General features: G+C 36.5%; 1 long non-coding RNA gene across 1 annotated transcript in view; it reads left to right on the forward strand.

Annotated features, from left to right (window-relative positions):
- Positions 1 to 22,034, forward strand: part of LOC136336291 (uncharacterized) — a 71,947-nt gene extending 49,913 nt beyond the window's left edge. Inside the window, exon 5 of the long non-coding RNA XR_010731406.1 lies at positions 21,226 to 22,034. This is a non-coding gene — a long non-coding RNA (uncharacterized lncRNA). The remainder of the gene's footprint in view (positions 1 to 21,225) is intronic.
- Positions 22,035 to 22,260: the final 226 nt, after the last annotated feature.

A 22,260-nucleotide genomic window follows, 5' to 3' on the forward strand; every position in this document is an offset into this window, starting at 1 on the left:
CAGAGTGCTACTTGGCTGCTTGGAGGTACTTGAGATGATTTTAGAAGCTACACAGGCACTACATTAAGAACACTGAGCCACAGAAAGAGAGGTACCATCTTTGAAATTATTTTTTCTAATTAGAATAAGGAGAAAAAACCCTCACCGTGGTTCTAATGTGTCCTTAATAGCTTACTAACACTTACTGATCTCCCTATTTAATACTTGGAAAGCAGGCCTTGGCAAGCAACTTCATCTGGCTAGATGTTTATGACATTTTTTTTACAGCACATAATATTGATTTTTTAATTTGCAATAGAGGTAGGATGTTTTTAAAACTAAATTTAAGAAAATAATAATTTCATTAAAGCATTAAGTATCTGAGCCAGGTGTTATATAGATAAGACACAAGTCATGACCACCGTATGCAAATGAGGACAGTTCGACCAACAGTAATGTTGGTGCTTCAGGCCCTCTTGTATTTCTGAGAGATTTCGGAGCTGTTTGGCCAAGCAGCATATGCCCACAATTTTCCTGTGTTCTTTTCTTTCTAGTAGTCAGAACTCTGTTCACTGGGAAGGGATGCAAAATCCCCTTGTCCTATACTAAGAAAAACAGTCAAATTGTTTAAGTGGATGCTAATAGGTCACACCTGAAATAAAAAGAAAACTTAATAGTATTTTTACCGCCCAGACAGTCATACTTCACGTCCGTACAAATTAGCTTACAATAGTAATGTTTATAATAAAAACGTGGAGAAAACAGTTTTTCTTTAGACTTTTTAAAAACAGGTTGGATATTTAAAAATAAAACACATTCAATGGGAGGAAAATACAGCTAAAAATTGAAGTCTGAAAGAAAAATCATAGATATGTTTTCTTATCTTCAATAAATCATAATTTAATCATTTGTTAAAGAATTCCATGGAGGAGTCAAATGATTCTTGAGTGGTCTGGGTTGGCTGTGTAAGAATCCAGAAATGGGATATATTTGGCAGGAGTTAGTGTCTTAGTCTGTTTGTAGTTTTCTTACCAGACCAGGGTCATCTAAGAAATTAACACTTAGCAAGTTATATGACTTTTCAGCAAGCAGCTAACTCATAAATTTAGAAGTTGCCACTTAAGTGGACAGTAAATGTAAGTGGATTATTTTATGGAGACTCTAACTTTCTGTAAAGATTCTTTGATATATTAAGAGAGCTTTTGCACAGATGATTTATTTTCTGTATGCTCTTTACCCTCTGCACCATGGGCATTCAAAAAATGCCTTGCATGTTAACTACAGCTAGAAGTGGCCATGTTGAGTATGGTAGGGTAGAAAAGCTGCATTGGATGACAAGCATATAAGAATATTAAAAGGAAATGTTTCTGTATCCATTGGGCCCTGCTGGTAATAGATTTGTTTAAAGCAGATCTTAACAGGTTCTAAGGTAGTATTTGGCCATTTGCATGTCCACTCCCAGTCCTGAAATTGCTTTTTCTACTATACACTTTTCTTTTTACCACCCACCACCCCTCTTTCTGCATTACAGTTAATGGTGTATTCATCTCTCTTTTTCAATAGGTCTTTAAGCTCTCTCTTTTATATATCTTATTCAATTCCTAATATAGTGTCTTGCTGATAGTAGCATTTAATCAATGCTTTTTGAATTAAATCGTGAGAACAAATTAGCTTGCATCAGGAAATAAGCAGACTGCTAAGTGCTTGGTATTCTATTCCAGCTTTGCCACTTGCTACCTGAGTGGCTTTGGAAAAGTCACGCAGTCTCTTTAATGCTTAGTTTCTCCACCTATAAAATGTGATAATAATAATACCTGTCTCTTAGAGTTGCTATGAGGATTGAATGAAATAATTTATGTCGAGACTTAGAACAATGGCTATAGAGAATCACTACAGTTTAGATATTTAATTTTGGTGATGATATCTCAGTACTTTTTTCAGCAACAACTCAATTATTGGTTCCAGTAGTAAAAAGAAAACTGTACTGAAATCCAGAAATCGAGATTTTCATCTTGTTTTTATTGGTATTTATGTAATCTTAGCTTGACCAAGACAATTTCCTGTGCTGTTTTCTTATTTATAAGTGAAAGTGTATGAACTTGATGTCTCAAAAACTTCTTCCAATTTCAAAGTTTTATGACTATTCTGTTTGTTCTTAGTGAAAAGGAATTTTTAAAATCCAAGTTAATATGTGGAACTTTAGGGGGTTGTACTTCATTAAAAGTTGAAAAATATTAACTTCTTCTGGAGACCACTATAATTCAATATTTTAATCTGTATAAATTTCATTTAAATAAGTGAAAAGTAAGATGTGTGCTTATTAGATGTTAATAGAATTTAACATTTTTATCTGCTTAGCAAAAATTGAAGCCAATGATTTATCAGGTGAAGTTATTAAACCAGTATTAGTACAACTGAATAACTGAATAAAATGCCATACAAGTTTAATGAATGTGTCATTTTCTCAGGGACAGTTTAGCTGATGCTTTGGTGACTTCCTGGATCCATTATGCTCTGTCTGGTTGACTGCTGAAGAGTTGTTGTTCTTCTGGAGTTCTCTCCTTGACACACCTTTCAAGGAAAATTTAAATCTTGATGATTGGGAAGTAGAAATGACCCATTCCACTGCAATGTCCTTGAAACTCTGGATTAGAAGAGATTATCTTGGATCTTCCTGGTTCTGAATCATGTCACATGACTGATTAAATCTTCTTTTCACTCAGATACCCAGCAACTATAACCCTGTTCTTTCCCCTCTGTCAAATTTTGAAATGATAACATTTAATGCTATCTCTCGTTCCTTGGGCTCTATTTACCTTCCAACTTGTTCCAATCTGATTTCTCCTTTTCCACTTCATTGAAACTGATTTAGCAAAGAGTAACATTTTCAAAATTGTTAAGTTCAATAGATATTTTAATCTTTTTTTGACTCTATTGCTTAAGACAATATTGCTAGTCTTCTTCTCTCAACTTTCTTTAAACAAGTATACTTCCTTTGCTCTGTGTCATCATTCTTACCTTATTTTCATTTCTCATTGATTGATCCTTCTTATATGAGACTTTTCATTATATTTTGAACCTTTATCCTTTTCCATATATCAAAACTCAAAATATCCTGTGAGTTTTACTTTCAAAACATACCCAGAATCCTACCTTTTCTTAATACCTCTTTAAATTATCATTATTTTCTCATGAATTAATGATACAGTCCCCCCAGAAGAAAAACAGTCTGTTTTTGCTCTTGCTCCATATAGTAGATTCCATAGACAACATACAGAGGTTTATTAAAGCATAAATCATATTACTTTCCAATCTAAACTTCTGACTTCTAACATTCAGAATGAAATCCATGTAATGAAGTCTATGTAATGGTCACTATGGCTTTCTCTTGCTGTCTCTCTAACATTGCTTTTTTTTCACCATCTCGACCTCTAATATTCTTCATTCCTACTGACTCTCTTGTTCCTCAAACTATCCAAGCACATTCTTAATTTAGGGCCTTTCCACTTACTGTTTCTTCCCCGAAAGCTCTATCATGAGATATTTATATGACTTATTTCTGACTTACTTTAGATCTCTGCTCACAAATCACCTGAAAAGTGAAGCACTTCCTGACCAGGTTATATAAAATAACAATGCTCTCTCTCCTCCTTACCTTATTTGATTTTCTCCATTATGCTTGTCTTCATCTTATTATACTATTGATGGCTATCAAATATTTATTCAGGACTTTTCTCCTAAGCTTTCTGATAAACATTTCTACTTAATCTTTCCTGGAGCACCTTGAATGCACATGTCCAAAACTCAAGCATATTTTATGCCCTAGAAATAACCAACTGCTTGTATCCTGAGCAGAATCCTTGGCATCCTGCTTCGATGCAATTACTCATATTATTCCCACACCTGTAACACTCTTCTTCACCTGCTAATTCCTACTCGTGCTGCCTGATCAAATTTTATTTTTCTTGTAGCCTTTTATTAACATGATTTCCATCTTTAGAGTGGTTAATTGCTCCTCTTCTCTGTTTCCATAAAACCTTGAGCTGATCTTTAACTGCTGTATACATCAAATCATATCAATATGATTCCTTTAATTATCTCTCTCCCTAATAAACTATAATTTCCTAAGGATAGAGATTATGCTCTACTTATCTTTCTATTTCTGCCACCTTAGTGTTGCCACCATAGAAGGCACTTAGGCAGTGTTTGCTAAACTGATCAGAGCCAATGATCTTTAGGGAATAACAGAATGTTAAGAAACCTACTATCCATAGAGGGCAGAAGGGGAATATAGGAAGAAAAAGAGTTTGTTTTCTAGCCTGATTAATTACCAAGATTAATCCTTATATAACTCAAAAAAAATTGAATGCTTAGAGACTGGAGGTATGTGTAGGGGTAGAAGAGGAATGACATGAAAGTTTTTTTTTTTGTATGTGTGACAGAGACAGAGAGGGACATATAGGGACAGACAGGCAGGAAGGGAGATGAGAAGCACCAATTCTTTGGTGTAGCTCCTTAGGCTTCTTAGTTGTTCATTCATTGCTTTCTCATATGTGCCTTGACTGGGGGGCTACAGCATAGCGAGTGACCCCTTGCTCAAGCCAGTAACCTCAGGCTTCAAGCCAGTGACCACGAGGTCATGTTTATAATCCCAAACTCAAGCCAGTGACCCTGTGTTTAAGCTGGTGAGCCCCTGCTCAATCTGGATGAGTCTACGCTCAAGCTGGCAACCTCGGGGTTTCGAACTTGGATCCTCCGCGTCCCAGTCTGATGCTCTATCCACTGCTCCACCACCTGGTCAGGCCACATGAAAGTTCTATCATTGGCCACAGATGCATTCGAAGAGAGGAAAGATAATAAAGATAGAACAACAGACGTATCCTGCTAGCAGTTTCACAGCTCAGTGCCAAGTGGTTGGCCCAGCTTTAACAGTCCTGTTGGATGGTGGCAGAAGGATAAATTACATAACGGTGAATTCTTAGACTTAGGGGCATCTTGCTAACAGAAGGAAAATAGAGAACAGTGTCTTTTTCCAGAGAAACCTCATGAACTAACAATATAAATTACAAACCTTAGTATATATTCAACCTATAGGTAATTGGATAATAGATTTTCTTTGATGCATGACTATTTCCTTATCTTTTTCTGCCTCCTGGCAAACAAAAAGATGTTGAATTGAGGCTTAGAGAAAATAATTTAGTCATTGGTATTTCCATAGCTAATAATTAGAGTCAGAATAGAAATCTACTCTTAATTCCCAATATTTGCTTTTTGTTGAATATATTGCTTTTTCAGAAAACTCTGAGTTCATAGTCGTATGTATTCAAGTGCTCACTTCCTTTTTTTCCTATCAGTCACTTAACTGTTCTTAGACTCAGTTTTCTGGTTCTTGAAATGAGTGTGATAATATTTTTTCCTCCTCATTCCCAGGGTCTTTGAGGCTCCAATGAAGACTTCAAGTGCTCTGTGGAGTGCAGATACTGTTTTTAAAAATAAGAAAGTATCTTATTGGCAAACATTAAGTTAACTTTATTTAAAATTATATTATTTGATGTTTGGTATATTAAAATGTCAAACAATATTTAATTTATCTAAGTTAATGTTATCCTGTTATTACTTCCAGATCACCTAATAGGCTTGATAAATTGATTATGACTAAAGTGGAGCCTTTCTCTAAGACAGTGTCCTCAGGGTTCGCACTCAAAAGCCAATTTTAGAAGAGCACATGTTCTCTTGTTTCTGCTGGTGGTTTATATGGTACTTCCTGAATGGATTCCAAGAAGAAATTATGTTCTATTGATTTTCTTTCCATAGTGGGTTGTTGTTTAATCAGCTTGGCAAGTATACATAATTATAGGAATTAATATTTGTTAGAGGAAGAGCATACCTCTATAAAAAGTACTTTTCAAAATATTTTATAAGGAAAAATATTTTAAAGTCCTAACTAAGATACTAACTGACTATTCTATATGGTCATTCATATAGTCATTCAATGAATATTTATTGGTTGCCAATTAAATGCCAGTGTTCTAGGCATTTTGTGATATCAGTGAACAAAATAGATTCCAGCTCCTGAGGAGCTTGTTTCAGTGGGGAGGACAGATTTTAAATAATAAATATAGTAAAGAAGTATATTACATAGTATGCTAGAAGGCAAATATTACTGTGTGGCAAAAAGTAGAGCAGGGTAACAGGGACTCAGAAGCTCAACTTATTTATTCAGCTAAATAACGAGTATTTACTAAGTACAGCTATGAACAAGATAATATCTAATTCATACTGCACCAGCAGTACTTAGATCCAAAATGTACTTTGAAAAAAATATCATTAAAGGTGGCACTGATATTGGGAAATGAGGCTACCTAAGATAGCCAGGGTGTGTGCAAATTATGCCAACTTGCAAGTAATATAATCTGACAATTATCTATTACACTTAAAATTTAATTTTACCCACTTATGCGAATCCATTCTACAAGAGGAAAGGTGTGTGAGGATGTGTAAGGTTGTTTATTCCAGTATTGTTTGTTGCAAAAGAAAGATAGAAAGGAGGTCATTAAGTATGAGAAGCCTCAGACCACAACACAGCTATAACAAGATTAGGCATCAACTGAATATTACCAAGCATTTAATGATAGCCAGATTCATGAATCTGTAAGAATAACAACAGAGAAAACAGAACTAAAGAACAGGTATAATGGATAATCCTTAAACAGATAAAAGAAGCTAATGTAGCCAGGAGAAATAATAGACTATTAAAGAAAAATCAAACATCTAATTAGAGATCACCAAAATAAAAAATTCAATAAATGGGCTGAATAGTAGAATAATCATAGATGAATATTTAATTAACAATTAAGAAGACTGAACCAATGAGTTCACCTATGAAAAGCTGAAAATTGTGAAGGAAATATTTCATGTAGGTTCACAAATTGTTATATTCATTTAGAAGATTTTCAGGAAGAAAACACATTCTATGACAGTACCTGTATACCTGCATACTCTCAAACATTGACTATTCATTTTTCTAAGTTTTTATGAATCCACTATGTTAAAAATTGTGAATGTTATTAAATTTGCATTTTTATGATATCTAGTAAGGTTGAGCATTATTTTCTATATGGAATATATATATATTTCTGTCACCTATTCATGTTATTCATGATTTTTACTGTTTTTTTTCTATTAAATGAATTGTGTTTTATTTTGGTATATAAACCTTTGTATGTAAGGGGTAATAATACTTTGCCATGTAAGTAAAATGCAAATACATTACTTAGTCTGTCATTTAAAAAATTAGTTATGGTATATTTTGTCTTCAAGATTTTTTCCCTTTTATTAACATATATGTCAATATTTTCTTTCGTGTTTTATGGATTTTATGACTATCTTAATAAGTGTTCCTTTTTGCTTAACCCCCAATGTAAGCTATATCTTATTTAACTGTTTTATAGTCTTTTTTTCAGTTTTACCATATGAATTAGATATTCAATTTTTTATGCTAATCACTTCATTGAATTTCTTCACCAATTTATTACTCAAGTGTGCATTCTTAAACCACAGTTGTGCACATTGTTTATATATTGGCTATGCCTTTTATATTTTTCAATACTGTATAGAATTTCTCTCCATATCTTTTTAATTTGGAATTATTTTGTTGAAGAACCTAGATGACTTTTCTTTTAAATTGTTAAATTTTATTTAGAAGATAAATTTTAACATGGTGACATATATTAATAAGAGTACATAGATTTCAGTCATCTTTGAAAAAGGAGCCAAAAACACACAATGGAGATAAGAAAACCTCTTCAATAAATGGTGCTAGGAAAATTGAAAAGCCACATGCAAAAGAAGGAAACTTGACTACAGTCTATCCCCTTTGCACAAAAATTAATTCAAAATGGATCAAATACCAATATAAGATCCAAACAATAAATTACATAGAAGAAAACATAGGTACTAAACTCATGGACCTTGACCATAAAGAACAATTTATGAATTTGACCCCAAAGGCAAGGGAAGTAAAGGCAAAAATTAATGAATGAGACTATATCAAACTGAAAAGCTTCTGCACAGCAAAAGAAACTGACAACCAAACAAATAGGCAGCCAATTAAATGGGAGATGATATTTATAGGCAACAGCTCCAATAAGGGGTTAATATCCAAAATATATAAAGAACTCACAAAGCTCAGCAACAAACAGGCAAACAATTCAATTAAAAAATGGGGAGAGGACCTGAACAGACACTTCTCCTAAGAGGACATTCAAATAACCAACAGCTATATGAAAAGATGCTCATCTTCACTAGCTACTTGAGAAATGGTAATCAGAACTACAATGAGATACCACCTCATACCTGTTAGATTGGCTGTTATCAACAAGACAGGTAATAACAAGTATTGGAGAGGCTGTGGAGGAAAAAGGAACCCTCATTCACTGTTGAAGGGAATGCAAATTGGTACAACCATTATGGAATAAAGTATGGTGGTTCCTCAAAAAATTAAGAATAGAATTACCATATGACTCAGCAATCCCTTTACAGGGTATTTACCCCCAAAACTCAAAAACACTGTTATGTAAACACACATGCACCCCCACGTTCATTGCAGCATTATTCACAGTGGCCAGGACATGGAAACAACCTAAGTGTCCCTGTATAGAGAATTGGATAAAGAAGATATGGAATCTAGATGACTTAATTTACAGTTTCTCAGTCTGGATTGGTAATTTCATAGAGTGCTATACCATTTAACATATTTCTCTGCCCTCTAACTTCTTACAAATCGGCAGTTGGTTCCAAAGGCATAATGGATTTGATATCTTTTGCAAATCTATTGGTTGTGGTGGTTTTTCATGAGGCGACACATAATGCCTGGTTTTCTCTCAATTTCTCTTCTCTCACTTTCTCCTGCTCTCTGTTTTTATTACACTGTCAGCAGCCTTATCATGTGAATGAATGCCTTTTCATTAGTGGTGTGAAAATGGTGCTTTTCTAATTCTTGTATTTTATTTCATTTATCAGCTGGAATAATCTTATGAAGAAATGGTTATCCTCATCTAGTATGTGATTACTTAGTGGTACAATTCATATAAGGAGATCAGAATAGATGATTAATTATTTCTCTTAATTTACCAGTTTCTAAGACATTGAGTTGATTTTCATTCATTTTTTGAAACCTGTTGGCTTTTTTCCCTATCATTGTGAATTTATAGATTTAAATGTGTTTTAATCCATTGGCATTATTATCTAATTAGAGCTCAAATTGTTTTATTTTTAGCCAGTGGGAGCCTCTCCCATTTGGCTCATGAGTGATTTGACAGGACTCTAGTAGTTTTTGATTACTTACTTTCTATGTGATTTGACAAGGTCTTCCAGGCTGATCTTGTATATATTTCCTGACTCACCCTTTTTCCAAGAAATCAAACTGGATTATTTAATGGAAAGTTGGATTACAAGACTAAAATCTGGATGTTAGGGATGCTTATTTATTTTGGGTTGGTCATTGTTTCTAGGCATCTTTTTTTTTCTGAAGTGAGAAGCAGGGAGAAAGAGAGACAGACTCCTGCATGTGCCTGACTGGGATCCACCTGTCATGCCCACCAGGGGGTGATGCTCTGCCCATCTGGGGCATTGCTCTGTTGCAGCTGGAGCCATTGTAGTACCTGAGGCGGAGAGCCATTCTCAGCGCCCAGGCCAACTTTGCTTCAGTGGAGCGTTGGCTGCAGGAGGGGAAGAGAGAGATAGAGAGAAAGGAGAGGTGGAAGGGTGGAAAAGCAGATGGGTACTTCTCCTGTGTGTTCTGACCGGGAATCAAATCCAGGACTTCCACACACTGGGCTGACGCTCTACCACTGAGCCAACTGGCCAGGGCCAAGGCATTTTAATAAAATTAAATATGTAGACAGAAATGAGAAACACACAGAAATATATATATGTATCATTAAATATATATTTTTCCAAAGATAATATGCTTTTTGAGTTTATATCAATATTTTCAAAGTAATTTAAGTGCCCTAGGGTTTTTATTTAACTTTTTCTCAAGAGCATAGGAGATGAAAAAATTATGCCATAATTTATTTCGTTCAAACTGAATTATACATTTAACAGTCTCAGAATAATACTAGTATGACCAATATTGATATATTTATGGAAGACTGTAAAAGTGATTTTTTTGATCCTCATTCCTTGCTCATTTTTTAGTGAACTATATTTGTAAGGTCTGACTGTATAACAATGCATACTATGTTATTTTCCTTTTAATTCATTTAGTTTTAGTTCTAAGTGTAATTATAAACACAATGCTCACCATCAGTGCTTAAGTCAATATTTCTATAACTATTTTAATTGCCAGAATGTTTCCTTAGTAGATTCCTTAGGAAGTGCTTGAGAGCATTTCTGAATTCTTAAATGCTGATAATGATTTGTTTCATGCCCTTTATATTTGAAACCCAGTTTTATTGGATAGGAAATCCTTGACTCACATATTCTGTCATTGAGATTCTTAAATATATTATTACATTTTCTTCTGGCATAAAGCATTGCGGTCAAAGTTTGATGATAATCTAATTTTCTTCTTTTTTTGTGTGACAGAGACAGAGAAAGACAGAGAGAGGGACAGATAGAGACAGACAGAAAGGGAAAGAAATGAGAAGCATCAGTTCTTTGTTGCGGTACTTAGTTGCTCATTGATTGCTTTCTCATATGTGCCTTGATCCTGGGAGTGGGGTACTACAGCAGAATGAGTGACCCCTTGCTCAAGCCAGTGACCATGGGCTCAAGCTGGTGAGCCTTGCTCAAACCAGATAAGCCCGCACTCAATCTGGTGACCTTGGGGTTTCGAACCTGGGTCCTCTGCGTCCCAGTCTGATGCTCTATCCACTGTGCCACCTCCTGGTCAGGCTAATTTTATTTTTCTTAAAAAATAACTTGCTTTTTCTTTTTTGCCTGACCTGTGGTTGCATAGTAGATAGTGCACCGACTTGGAATGCTGATGTCGCTGGTTCAAAACCTCAGGCTTGCCCAGTCAAGGCACATACGAGAAGCAACTATGAGTTGATGCTTCCTGCTCCTCCTCCCGTCTCTCTCTCTCTCTTCTCTCTAAAAATCAATAAGTAAAATTTTTAAATAAATAAATGTTTTTTTTATTGGCCCAACATTTTTTTCTTTCAAATCTAGTAATTTTATAGCCCTAGCTGGGTAGCTCATTAGAGCATCATTCTGAGGTTGCAAGTTTGATCCTGGGTCAGGGCACATACAAGAATCAACCAAAGATGGCATGAACGAGTGGAACAACAAATCAATATTTGTCTCTCTCTCTCTCTGTCTCCCCCTTCCTCTCTGAAATCAATAAAAGTATAAAAAAAATTAGTAATTTTTCTAGAGTGCTTAATAATAGTTCTGAGTCTAAATTGTCAAGTATATGTGTCTTCTTTAGTATAGTTCCAAATCTTTGATTCAAAAAGGTGTTTTTGAAAATTAGATTTTAGATTATTTTTTAGATGAGAAGAGGGAGATAGTGAGACAGACTCTTGCATATGCCCCGATGGGTATCCACCCAGCAATCCCAGTTTTAGTACCTGAGGCTGACACACTGACCAACAAGCTATCCTCAGCGTCCAGGGCTGATGCTTGAACCAATCGAGCCACTGATGAGGTGAAGAGGGAGAGAAGGAAGAGAGTGAGGGGGGAGAGAAACAGATGGTCACGTCTCTGTGTGCCCTGACAGGGGATGGGACGTTTGCACATGGGGCCAATGCACTATCCACTGAGTAAGCCAGCCAGGGCCAGAGTTGAATATTTTTCTGTCCCCTTGCTTTGGTTTTTTATTTCAGGGACCCCTGTAATCTATATTTTAGATTTTCTTTGCAACAATATCTTCAGTATTTTATCTCTTCAATACCTATCATTTTCTTCCTTCTAAGCCATTTTTGTAATTTCTTTTTAAAAAATTTCTAAGGTATAATTTACATAAAGTAAAATTCCCCCATTTTAGTGTGCAATCTTATGGATTTTAAGTAATGCATAAAATCTTGTAAATATCACCACAATCAGGATATGGAAACAGTTCCAGCACTTCCATCACCAAAATTCCTCTATACTCCATTGTAGTTAATAATTTCCTCCACACCAATCCTTGCTAACCACCGATTTATTTTGTTTCTATAGTTTGCATTTATAGAACTTCATATAAATGAACCATAGAGTATGTAGCCTTTTGAGTCTGAGTTCTCTCATTTAGTGAAATATATTTAAAATGCATACATGCTATTGCATTTATTATAGTTTTTCCTTTATTGTTGATTACTGAATAATATTCCAGCATGTGTATGTACCACAGTTTATTTCTTTATTCTTCAGTTGAGAGACATTTTTTGCAGTTTTAGTTAATTATGACTAAATCTCTTATAATCCACTTATGAAGTTTTTCTGTGATCTCAGTTTTATTTATTTTTTGTGACAGAGACAGAGAGAGGCAGAGAGAGGAACAGATAGGGACAAACAGGAAGGGAGGGGGATGAGAACCATTAATTCTTCATTGTGGCACATTAGTTGTTCATTTATTGCTTTCTTGTATGTGCCTTGACTGAGGGGTTTCAGCAGACCGAGTGACCCCTTGCTTAAGCCAGCGACCTTGGGCTCAAGCTAGTGAGCTTTGCTCAAAGCAGATGAGCACATGCTCAAGCAGGTGACCTTGTGCTTTAAGCCAGATACCATGGGGTTTCAAACCTGGGTCCTCTGCATCCTAGTCCAATGCTCTATCCACTGTGCCACTGCCTGGTCAGGCTGTGATCTAAGTTTTAATTTCACTTGAGCATATATGCAGGTGCGGGATTGCTGGTTGACATGATAAATGTATGTTGGAAAGGCCTGTACACCTAGGCAGAATGAGGCTGATGAGAGCCGAGAGAAAGAGCTGAGTGGCCTGATATGTTAAGCTTGTGTTACCGTTATCCCCTTAAATTCAGGTTCTCCTTTGTTTTTCCCATAACCTAGTTGTCTAACAAGTCTTTGGTTTCCACAAAATAAACTAATTCCTTTGGATAATTAATTTTTTTTTTTTAGGCAGTTTTAAATAGATTTCTGACACATGCAACCAAAGTAAGACTTCTTTATTGATCCCTTAGAGGGAGCTAGCCACTATGCTAAGCCCTTAACATACATTTTATAATTTATGCATTGGGATTATCCAGCCTTGTACATTGGTGGCAATGAAAATTAAACTCATTGTTATGGAAAAGAGAGGGGAGGAGAAATAAAAATAAATAACCTCGTGTGGAACTGATGTATTTACTCAAGGGTTATAAAAATGCTGTCATGCATTGTCAATGTATTTCTTGTTTTGTAGAAATACACTTTTCATTACGAATGACTTTATTGTTTAGAACAGGCATTTTAATGTTGACAAGTAAAGTGCAATTCTACTTTGTACAAAAGAACATGCCTCATTGCTATGAATTCACACATGCATATATAGATTACTGCGTTGGTGTATATATTAATAAATAAAATATTTATGAAGTAAGGTCTTAAAATGAGAGATTTAACACCATGGTGGCTAAAGCACTTTGCTGTTTCTATTAATTTGAACAATATTACTTTTCTGATTCTCTTTGGAACAGATTTAAAAATATATAAATGATAAAAAAAGGAGCCTATAAATATATCCATGACTTTCATTGAATAATGCAAGATATTTTGATATTTCTTCTGTTTGGATGTGAATGCTCTCTTTTCTTGAATTATTTTATAAGTACACATGTTATTGATGCTAGCTGTCCTGATACTGTGCTGCTGGAGTCAAGAAGGGACAAGTCAATTTCTTGGGAAGGTTCAGGGAAGGCTTTGTGGAGAAGGTGATGCTGGAATTAGACCTTGTAAATTATATGTGTCCAGTAAAAGATTCACCTCCAAAAAAATAACTAAAATTATTTTCACAGTATTTTAAATATACAGTTGAAATCAGTAAATCTATATGGCTGAATTCTTGACTAATTTTTGAAAGAAACTCATGCCCTCTTTGATCTTATCTCCTGCTGTGGCAATTGGAGAAGACAACTTCTACAATAAAATTATTCTACTATCTAATTCATGGTGGCATAGTTTTATTATGTGTAGATAAAGTTCTATATTGTATTTTTATTTGTAGTTGATCAACATGAATTTCAACAAGAAGAGTTATTTGAAAATTTTGCTGACCTCCTGGAAAAATAATAGGTCATTAAAAATGAACATTATTTATTTACCAGAGATCAAGAGAATCAATGTGGTCACTTCTAAAATAAACTTTTAAGACTTAGAAATGACTCAAGTGGCTTTTTAGAGTAATAAAACAATCGTGAGTGCAATAAAAGCACACTTCAAAACAGGAAGAATCATCATGGTATTTAGAAGCAATAGAAAAAATAATATATAAGCTATTTGCAACAGGGCCTTTAGCATTTCCGTATACCAGGGGCTTGTTCATAGAGCCACTGCTGAGAACGGAAGTATTGATTATTTATGAAACATTGAAGAAATAATGGTTCATACTGAGTTAACCTCTTCAGCATGGGTATTCTATGTGGTATTATGGACCTGATACGCTGATACACAGGGATCACTGCAGAAACTTGTGAAGTTTTCTAAATGTTTACAAGACATTGAAAGGCCTGACTGCCTCAATAAACAAGAACCTGTAGATATTGCTAACAGTGTTTGTGTGTGCTTTGTAAATTCAGCATTATACATATGGTAGCATGGTAGGTCTCACACAAAGCAGTTTAACCCACTGTGCAAATTGTATTTAGTAAAGCAATAGGAGTTGAGTTGAAATGATCGTGCAATTATTGATTGGTTCCCTTCATCTTCAGATGCACTGGTGGGCCCTGTGATGGCCAGACTCTGAGCAGGTCCCCCTCTCCCACTTCAGCCAGCACACAATAGTAATTCGTTTTTATATATGCCATTCCAATAAAAATGTTGGGAAACCCTGAAAGCAGCATTGAATGAACAACACTTATGTGAAAGACACTGGCCCAAGGATTAAAAGTGATTTAAAAACAACAGGATATTTTATGCTTTGAAAAGTGTTTAAAATCTAATGTAATAGGGATACGTAATGAGAAAAAATTACAAATGTAAATTTTCTTATTTTGTTTGAATAAATTTTACATGTATTCTAAGCCCTCATTTCCACTTGATGGAAGCAATTTTGCCAAATCAAGGAAACTTCCAGTTTAAAGCTGTTCCTTCTGGATGAGCTCAGGCGCTTTAAGCCTTCTCTCCTGCCGTCTTTCCAGATGTTCTAGGTTCTTAGGGGCCCTCACATCTTCCTGCCATCGGAGGCAGGGCCTGGGGGCTGAGTTCCTGTCTGCTGTGTTCAGTCCTGGAATAATGTGCCATCTGTTATTTTCACCTTGCCTCTGTGCCTCCATTGGGCAGGAGAGGCTTTTCAAATTCTCTCTGTATCCTCCAGGATTTAACAGAGGGCGGTGAAGTGCACATGCTATTCAAGATAGTTCTGTGTCTACTGTCCTGTCAATTATCTCAAAAGCGGCAGCTTCACTTTTGCAAGTGTCACATTGCCAGGCTGCATCTAACTAAAATTCAGACAAGAAGTGCAGATTTTTCACCTTCCTGTTCTGAGAAGTTTGTTGTTTTTATAGACTTCCCTTCTATGGGTTTTAAGCCTTCTGTGGGAGAAGGAAGAACCGGCCGCAGCAGCTGCACTTAGCTTCCCTCCCCAAGCCTCCCTGCGTTCTTTCACACACACACACACACACAGATGTTCTGGAAGACTGGATTTACCGTATTTTTCACTTCATCAGATGCACCCCCCCCCCAATGTGGAGGGGAGAATGCCTGTGCATCTTACAGAACGAAAAATACGGTATTTTATTAAGTATTTTTAACACACCATTTGGTTCAGAACATTTTTTTTTTCTTATTTTCCTCCTTAAAACCCTAAAAGTGTCTTATGGTCAGGTGCATCTTATGGAGTGAAAAATATGGTACATAAGCATATTCGTCCCCCCCCAGGTGGTTTATACTCTAAACTGATGTTTTTTTAAGTTATGTGATAGAAAGCTATTGTGATAAACCCATTTTCATATCAACCGCAGAAATTACTCTGCAGCGCACTGCATTCTATTTAATTGGGGCGAGGGCACTACTAGTCTAGGCCCAGGAAATTGATTTCATGACCTACCTGTGGGCCTTTGAGGGCACTTTGAAAAGCAATGCTACAAACCTTTGTTGTAGGTCCCTCTTTGCTTCTGATGAGCAAAGCCAGAGGTTTAGAATTGTAGCAGATATTTTCACTTTGTGAGTGGCTGGGCTTGCAAATGGAAAGAACTTTGACTTTCAGACCAATATCTATGCAATGTGCATAAAAATCCACTTGAATTATTTGCTTTGATCTATATTCTACTTTCCACCTTTGACAATGAATATCTTGGTTATATGGGCAGAGAACAGTAAGAAAAACAAGGGGAAGAATTTACAAATTTTATCCTGGTACATATAAATCAGGACAGAGAATGACAGAATTTTTACATGTCACAGAAAGTTAGATTAATTTTCCCAACTAAGTTGTTCACAGAGGATGTTACTATTCAGAGGGATGTTCTGACTTGTCTAAGGCCATGGAGCTTGTTAGAGCCAAAACTCAAATCCATGGCTCTTGGCTGTTGTGTCATCATTAATACTTAACCCTATTCAGCCTCTTTTTCAAATATAAAAATTGTTTAAATGAAAGTACATATAAAGTACAAACATGTCTTTGTGGCTGATGTGTACCATGCACTTAATATTAATATCCTTAGTATTAGGGAGCCTGATGATTCATCTTCCATAAGACAGACTTCAACTGCTGGTCACTTTGCTCTTTGGCCAATTTACTCAGTAATACAGAACCATCCTCCATTTTAACTCTTCTTAGAAAAAACAATTCATGCACTGACATAAAGATATGTGGACAGTTTTGATGATCTACACCAGGGACCAGCAAAAATAGGTTCATTTAAAAAATATGTATCGCCCTGGTCAGATAGCTCAGTTGGTTAGGACATTGTCTCAAGCACAGAGGTTGCTAGTTCGATCCCTGGTCAGGACACATACAGATGTTCCTGTCTCTCTCTTGTTCGCTCCCTTACTCTCCCTGAAATCAATATAACAAACATTAAAAGCTAAAATTGGAGCCTGACCAGGTGGTGGCGCAGTGGATAGAGCATCGGACTGGGATGCGGAAGGACCCAGGTTCGAGACCCCGAGGTCAACCAGCTTGAGCGCGGGCTCATCTGGCTTGAGCAAAAAGCTCACGAGCTTGGACCCAAGGTCGCTGGCCCCAGCAAGGGGTTACTCGGTCTGCTGAAGGCCCACAGTCAAGGCACATATGAGAAAGCAATCAATGAACAACTAAGAAGTCGCAACGCGCAACGAAAAACTAATGATTGATGCTTCTCATCTCTCTCTTCATTCCTATCTGTCTGTCCCTGTCTATCTCTGCCTATGTAAAAAAAAAAAAAAAAAAAAAAAAAAAAGCTAAAATTGGAAATATGTACCTTAAAAAGCACATCAGCAATCCTTTTAGAAAATGATTTATCCTGTGTGTCTAAGATCTTTGAAATACATCCTAGTGTTTACCTCAGAGTTATGTCTAATAACAAAATACTATATTGGATAAACTTACATAGATTGTGGTGGTTGTGCAAAACAAGTTATACAACCCTGAAATATGATATGATCATTGTCCCTTATAATGGGGGATTTTTTCTTTTTGACAGAAACAGAGTCAGAGGGAGGGACAGACAGACAGGAAGGGAGAGAGATGAGAAGCATCAGTTTTTCATTGCAGCACTTTAGTTGTTCATTGATTGCTTTCTCATATATACCTTGACCGTGGGGCTACAGCAGACTGAGTGACCCCTTGCTCAAGCCAGCGACCTTGGGTCCAAGCTGGTTGAGTTTGCTCAAACCAGATGAACCCACGTTCAAGTTGGTGACCTCAGTGTTTTGAACCTGGGTCCTCCACATCCCAGCCTGATGCTCTATACACTGTGCCACTGCCTGGTCAAGCGGGATGTTTGTTTTAAAAGGTTTTATAAATGACAAAGTTGCATCCTCAGTGTGAGATTAACTATGTAAAACAATTGTATAGAAAAAAGATTAAAAGGAAATAGATTAGTATATAAACATGATTATCTTTGGGAGATGGACTTATAGTACCTGTATTTTTTCTTTTTCCCTTCTGAATCTCAATTCTATCTTCAATTATCATGCATTACCCATAGTTAGGAAAAAATAAAATAAATAATTAAAAAATATTTTAAAAATCAGTTTAAAATGTTGGAAGTGGGAAAAATAATCTGAAGTTTTAAACTTTTAAGGTTTTTTGGTTGTGCTTGATTGCAATGCTCAAAGAAGCTTTGTGAGTTGGGGCATCTGTACACTTTTTTTGATAGAATATCCTGAGATGTAGCATCAGTGAGCTGCATCCACTGTTAGTAATGTGCAATATGAAAAAAGATGTTGAACGGTAAGAACATCAATCTTTAAACAAGTTGAGTTATTATTTAGCATTTTGAGTGGGCCAGGGTGTTTATGTCCTGCTGCTATGTATAATTTAGGTCCGTTGTCATTTGATCCGGAAGAGAGGAGTAAGTTGAAAAGAGAAGAAAAAATGAATAGCTCTTCCACTTCCTCTCTGAGGAAGTTACCTGCAATCAATCCTGCTGGAATGAGCACTAGCTACAAATGGGTCTGCTTTCTTGAATTCACCACTGTACCCACAGTCCACACAGCAGTAGTGGAAGCAATCTTCCTTTCAGGATATTGATTTTCTATGGAATTGTCATTTGAAATGATGGATCTATAGTTGGGTTGAGACCTGGAGGAAAGATGGTTGTGTTTGTGTTCCAGGCATGAATTTTGACAGGCTTTGTCCTCCACACAAAGGACAAAAGGAAAGGAAAGAAATGATTATAGTTGGGAGAAAGATTAAGGAGAATACTTTAATCATCTTCCAGTTTTACAGTCCGATTTCTAATACTTAGGACAAGGTTATTGATGAGTCCATTATTTTACAGCAGTTTAATTTTTTTGACTGTTCCAAAAATCATACTAGTCAGACTTAGGGTTATATGGTTTTCAACAGATATGCAGAACATTTTTACTTTGGCTGGAGTATTTATTGGCGGTAATTTTCTGTTTCTCAGATAAGGTCTGAAGACTGATCTTTAGGTCAGAGTGATAGCAGTCCTTTCTTCTTAGTTCAGATTTCCTGGAGCCCTGCAGCCTTCTAATTAGGAAGAGCCTGATTTCTGATTGTTTCCTGTCCTCCTAAGATATGGGATCTTAGCCCCTTCTTTCTACCTAACCTTCAGTTATTTTCTTTTATGTAAAATGAATTTCATGTAATATGGGTCTTCTTTTTCTCTATTTCATTGCTTTTTTATGCCACATTTTGATGCCAGTTATTTCATCTTCTCTTTTCTTGTAATTTGTTTTCCTCATGCTCCATTTTTTTACTTCAAAAACAACCCAACCTCATTAGTTTGGTGTTCATTAATCAGGCTGATTATTTGCTTAGCATAGATCTCTTTCCTATTCTAGATAGGCCCAAAGATATTAATATATCCTTTTGTTTTCTTAGTTTCTAGAGAATAGTCTCTGATGCAAAGTGTGTACATAAGGTTTTAGGTCCTCTTGTATTTATATGTGATATTAAAGTTTATTGAGTTTATACAGCAATTAATGAATAGTGATCATCAGTGAATGCAGTATTCTTCATAAATGAATTTTGTAGCGAGGCTCTATTTTCAGATTTTATTTTTAAATCATGTTGTTCAGAAGAGTTTCTCTAAAAATCACTCATTTCTCTAACTCCATTAAAGATAATAAGCCAAATTAAGTCACTTACAGGTGACAGAACATTAGTGTATGCTGTATAAGAGATATTCTTAGGAGTTTTGGAGACTTTGGGTTATTATCTCCTTTGGCTAAACCACCACTGGAATTCTTTATTATTGCACTTAATATATTGATATATAGTGATTTTTTGATACTCCACTATACATGTGTGTGTGTGTGTGTGTGTGTTTAATCAGCTTGTTTTACTGACTGTGTTAAATGTATGCTTTCCCTCTTCTCTCATTCTCTTCTTTTAATCTACTATGGAATAGAAGAAACATATCTATACTTAGCAGAATTTTTCCTGAAGTAAGAATTAGTACTCAATTGGTGATATTTAAAAACATGAATTTTAAAATATAAGAGTATGATTTTTAGCCCTGGCCGGTTGGCTCAGTGCTAGTGTGTCAGCCCAGTGTGTGGATGTCCCCAGTTCGATTCCTGGTCAGGGCACACAGGAGAAGCACCCATCTGCTTCTCCACCCATCCTCCTCTCACTTCCCTTTCTCTCTCCCTCTCTCTCCCTCTCTTCTCCTCACCTCCTCTCCTGCAACCATGACTCAATTAGAGTGAGTTGGCCCCAGGCGCTGAGGATGGCTCTCAGGCCTCCCCTCAAGCACTAAAAAATAATAGCTCTAGTTGTACCGGAGCAAGGGCCCCAAATGGGCAGAGCATTGCCCCCTCATGGGCTTGACAGGTAGATCCCATTCAGGGTGCATATAGGAGTCTGTCTCTGTCTCCCCTCCTCTCAGTAAATTAAAAAAAAAAGTGTATGATCTTTTGTACACAGCTTTTTACCTCTATTTTTGTTGCCTTCAGCTTTTCAGTAAAACACTGTATTTCCTGATTGTTATGAGGACTGTAGATTTGAGGTTTTGGGGTGTGGTGTTGAAATATTTGGCTGTTTCTAAGCAATAGTAATAAGTATATTAACTATCAAAATGTGAGGATTAAATATACCCTATCTGCAATCATTTGCTATATGATAATCACACTCTGTGTATGTCTGAGAGAGAGAGAGAGAGAGAGAGAGACCATAAATTGAGCAAAAAAGGGTGGCTTAATACTGAGGTACCTTGAGATATGAGCAGACCAACATACGAATTTTTTAACATATGAGCTGTGACTCAGTCCATATTTTTGTTCGAGATCCAAGCGAAATTCTGAGATATGAGTCATGATTCTGGAAGCTGCTGCTAGTTGGCGCATGGGCACAGGGGTCCAGTATCAGCAGCACAACACCAGCATCTCGTTCTTTCTCACGTGTTACCCACAGAATCAAGTTGAATCTTGTGTGCTGTACTTGTTCTTGCATCATTTTTGCATTTTTTACTAACTTTTTTTGTGTGCTATCATTAGGCTGAAGAAAGTGAGTGTAAAGGACAGTGGTGAGAAAAAGAAGAGAATGATGTCGATAGAATTAAAGCAAGAAATAAAAGAAAAACATGAGCATGATGTATGAGTGATTGAACTGGAAAGGCTGTATGACCACAATACATCTACAGTGCAAATCTAGTGAAAGGAACTACAATTCTGTCCCAATTAAGGACAAATATCCATGAAGAAATGGAGAAACTTCTGCTGGTGTGGGTGAAAGAGAAAGAGCTGGCAGGATATACAGTGACGGAGACTGTAATATGCAAAAAGGCATGTATAATTTATAGCAACTAGAAGAAGAAAAAACCATCAACCTCAAAAGAGGCAGCAGAAGATACGTTTAAGGCAAGTCAGGGCTGGTCTGAAAATTTCAAGAAGAGATCTGGCATCCACTCGGTGGTGAGGCATGGTGAAGCTGCGAGTGCTGACGTTAAGGCAACTAAGGAGTACATCATTTGTTTTGCTGTGCTTATCACAAAGGAAGGCTACATCCCACAACAAGTGTTCAACTGTGATGAAACAGGATTATTTTGGAAAAAAGTGCCCCTGAGGACTTTCATCACCACAGAGAAGAAGCTGCGAGGCCATAAACCCATGAAGGACCATCTAACACTTGCATTGTGTGCAAATGCTAGTGGTGACTACAAAGTAAAGCCACTGCTATGACTATAAAGTAAAACCACTGCTAGTATATCATTCCGAAAATCTTGAAGCCTTTAAGATTCACAAGATTCTTAAAAAAAAACTGTACGTTATGTGGTGCGCCAATGCTAGGGCATGGGTTATGCGGCAGTTTTTCTTTCTTTTTTTTTTTTTTTGTATTTTTCTGAAGCTGGAAACGGGGAGAGACAGACAGACTCCCGCATGCGCCCGACCGGGATCCACCTGGCACGCCCACCACGGGCGACACTCTGCCCACCAAGGGGCGATGCTCTGCCCCTCTGGGGTGTCGCTCTGCTGTGACTAGAGCCACTCTAGCACCTGGGGCAGAGGCCAAGGAGCCATCCCCAGCACCCG

The sequence above is a fragment of the Saccopteryx bilineata genome, chromosome 4, assembly GCF_036850765.1.
Source record: "Saccopteryx bilineata isolate mSacBil1 chromosome 4, mSacBil1_pri_phased_curated, whole genome shotgun sequence".
Taxonomy (NCBI): Eukaryota; Metazoa; Chordata; class Mammalia; order Chiroptera; family Emballonuridae; genus Saccopteryx; species Saccopteryx bilineata.